The sequence below is a fragment of the Vollenhovia emeryi genome, unplaced genomic scaffold, assembly GCF_000949405.1.
Source record: "Vollenhovia emeryi isolate VEMERY1.0 unplaced genomic scaffold, V.emery_V1.0 DF939233.1, whole genome shotgun sequence".
In the NCBI taxonomy this organism is placed as follows: domain Eukaryota; kingdom Metazoa; phylum Arthropoda; class Insecta; order Hymenoptera; family Formicidae; genus Vollenhovia; species Vollenhovia emeryi.
Genome location: NW_011967133.1, coordinates 565,625 through 568,877, shown reverse-complemented (window position 1 = coordinate 568,877; position 3,253 = coordinate 565,625). Strand labels below are relative to the sequence as shown.

General features: G+C 50.2%; 1 protein-coding gene across 1 annotated transcript in view; it reads right to left on the bottom strand.

The window, feature by feature from the left end:
* The window catches only part of LOC105560329, a 29,016-nt gene extending 26,056 nt beyond the window's left edge, over positions 1 to 2,960 (bottom strand). The window contains exon 1 of the mRNA XM_012009364.1: positions 2,353 to 2,960. The gene's annotated coding sequence lies outside the window, so the exon portion shown is untranslated. The remainder of the gene's footprint in view (positions 1 to 2,352) is intronic.
* Positions 2,961 to 3,253: the final 293 nt, after the last annotated feature.

Genomic DNA, 3,253 nt, shown 5'->3' with positions numbered 1-3,253 from the left:
GATATATATTATTTCAAATTCAAACAATCGTACTTGTTAATTCAAACATTGATTTGTTTCGACCATTTCAAATATCAAATTTGTTTGGATACAACAAAATTTATTAAATCCAAAGAAATCGTTTTCTCTGTGTACTATGCCCATTTTTATTCACGTCGTACAACAAAGATAAGACAATTGATATCAGACAAGAAATATTAGGCAAAAGTGAGGCAACTAAAAGATATTTATCGCTCTGGAAAAGTGCTCTATGAAATCCATATTAAATGAGACACAAATAAAAACTTGTGAAAGGGAAGAGGGGCGTGCAAAACGGTACAAGACTAAAATTGCTAACGTGAATCGCGATTGTGGCGTGATCGAACGAATCTTTAATCGTAACGCAATCTTAATCTCAATCTTCAACGCGCGGTCTGACATGAGCTTTACGATTATCGTTACGATCGTACGTGCGGGACGATTCATATCGCGCACCGAGTAACGGCGTGCATCGACGGCCGAAAGAAAAAAGGGCGAGCGATTTGGCCGGCACCACTTTTCCCGTCCTCGAAATGACTTCATCCGCGATTTCAAGGACTCCGCCGCGGAGAAGGGAGCAAAAACCAGGTAGTAATCGTGGCGAGGAATGCGCGGTAAGGTCGAAATAATAGCGACGACGATGGTGCACGTTAATGCGAATACGTGTGTAACTGCGGAGATGCGGACACTTTGCAGCGCTCAAGCGAGTTCCCCTTGGAGAGACGAACGCGCGCGTTAAAAGATTATGCTAATGTCCACGGTCGAGAGATCGCTATCCGCGATACTTAACCCAAAGACCTCATCGTCGACTCTCATGCTGCAGCCTCTCGGGCGGACGAACGAACGGACCAACGGACGCGGCAGGACGGCGCGCGCGTTAAATTCCTGCGGGTTATTTCTGCGCGATTATGAGCGCCGCTCCGTCCGGCGTCGACGTTACGACGGAGCCCCGGCGATTAATTACGGCGTTGCGCGAGTACGGGTTTCCATTTTCGAAGCGAATAAGCCCGATCTTGACCCTTCGCCCGTCCCGATGGAGGATATTCCTTTGTTGGGCTGCGATCTGTCATGCAACCAACACAAGATCAACAAGATGATCCGCGCGTGTGGATCGTGTAATAACGAGCAAACTTATTCGCCATTGAGAACGTTTCTTTAATCATTATTTTTACAACTGCAGCAATCGGTAAAGATATCGACATTGATTCTTCAACGAATCTCAAGTGGCGATCATCATTTGAATAAATGTTTCGTTCGGAAAGTAATTCTTGACAAACATTTGCGAGTTCTCTCAGACTCTGAAGCTTCAACTTCATTTTCTCCCGTAAGGAAAACAGACAATTAAAGGCGTTAGTAGAAACGTTTTTACATTCGTAAGATACAATAGATGGATGATGAAGTAATCTATATTTAAAAAAATCTCTTGAACAAATATAACAGAGAAGGGAGAGAAACACTTTTAACACCTCTTGCACGAATCTATTTTTAATTACAAAGAAGCTGAACGTTAAAATCGATATAAATTGAGACACAACGATCCAATGTTATCCGTTGAAACTGCCGGAGAACTTCTCAGTGTCTTCGTCCCACGTCTTTTCTCCCGTCCGGGCCCAATAATTAAAGAACGTGACGCATTTGATTAGACTGTCGACGGGCAATTTTTCGAGAGTCCAACTGTTTTTGCGTAACGTCGATCGATCGCGATAAACGGCGCACGAACGCGCGCCGTCTGCAAACGATCTTTTCCAGGGATCGTAAATTACTGGCGGCCATTATCATTCCGTCCGCGGTTATACGAGAGTACGAGAGCCAGATACGCGGCGTCGACCGATACTCGCGCATCCATTGTACGTATTAGTCTTGATGACATAATAGCGTCTGCACTCAATCGAATTGTTGCCCGCGATAATGGCAAATGTCTTCATTGCTGACTCACAAAATAATCGATGTGTTTGCAAGCGAAATCGGGTACGGTTCTTTACTAACGACAGGCTGTGATAATTCAATCATTCGCGTCACTTAATCGAGATGACAATCGATGGACAAGGTGGATGATCCGTAAAGGGCGATTAACGAGGTGCACTTTCGGCGGCTCGCACGATATCCGATGCCGGACGCGATCGCGTTTCGCGCAACGAGCGCCGCGCGACCGAAACATGACTCAGTGACTTGAACGACCACGTTTCTCACCGCAATGCCAGCGCATGCAGATCCGGGGAATTAATATCTCCTTATGCAGAGAAGGCGCGTTCTCGGAACGCGCGCGGTTTCGCTTAATCGCGCGAGTACGACGTCGAGGAGGAGCGAACGTTTATTACATCAATGAGCGCTCACCATCGGGTGGAAATCCATAACGAGCCTCGTCAAGGTATTTCTCGGCTGCGAACGGAGGTGTCTTCAACGGCTGGCTCGGTCGTCGACGTGCCGCGTCGCGCAAGCTCGACGTCGCGACGCGCCACGCGACGCGCGCGTACACTCTCTCGAGGGATGCTGCGCGCACGGGTCCATCCGACGCCTCGAGCACGAGGACCGACGAGGATCTCTTCTCGCGAGCGGATCGCGCGCGCGCCGTCGATCCGATAGTCGCTTCGACAGTTAATAACCGCGTACACTTTGCACTCGCGCGGTTCCCTCCTTCCAACGACGCGCGGGACGAAACGTTCGCCTCGAGGATGCTTGAAAACGACGTTGTTTCTCACTGATCGCGATCCGTTCTGCTGTTGAACCGCGACAGCGCGCGTATTTTTGAAAACGCGCTCGTGCGCGGCGACGATTCGGCCAGTCGGACGCGTATTTTCGGAAAGGCCCCTCGACTGTGGACGCCGGTCGCAGCTCGCGATTCGCTCGAGGATGACGATCGCGTGCTTTGCCGATTTAAAGACGCGCTCACAAACGTTTGCGATGCGCTTTGCGCCGATGGGGACGACAACGACGACGACAACGACGTATCTCGCAGCGCGCGCGTCAACGAAACGCGGGTCGCGCTGAACCGATGCGTCGCGCGAGCGTGATACGAACGGACTACTCGTGCGCCTTCGCCGGCCTTCGTGTCCAGTCGGCGCAAGCCGCGTCTCGCTTGGTCCAGTGCGCGGGCGGATGCTGCCGATCACAAATCGGGGAGATGCACTTACGGCGAGAGTTGAGTCGTCTCGCGTGCGTGACGTGGTTGATGCTCTGTGCCGATTCCCTCTGCCTTCCATCATTTTACGCCTTTTCCTTTTACGTCTCGGAAAGG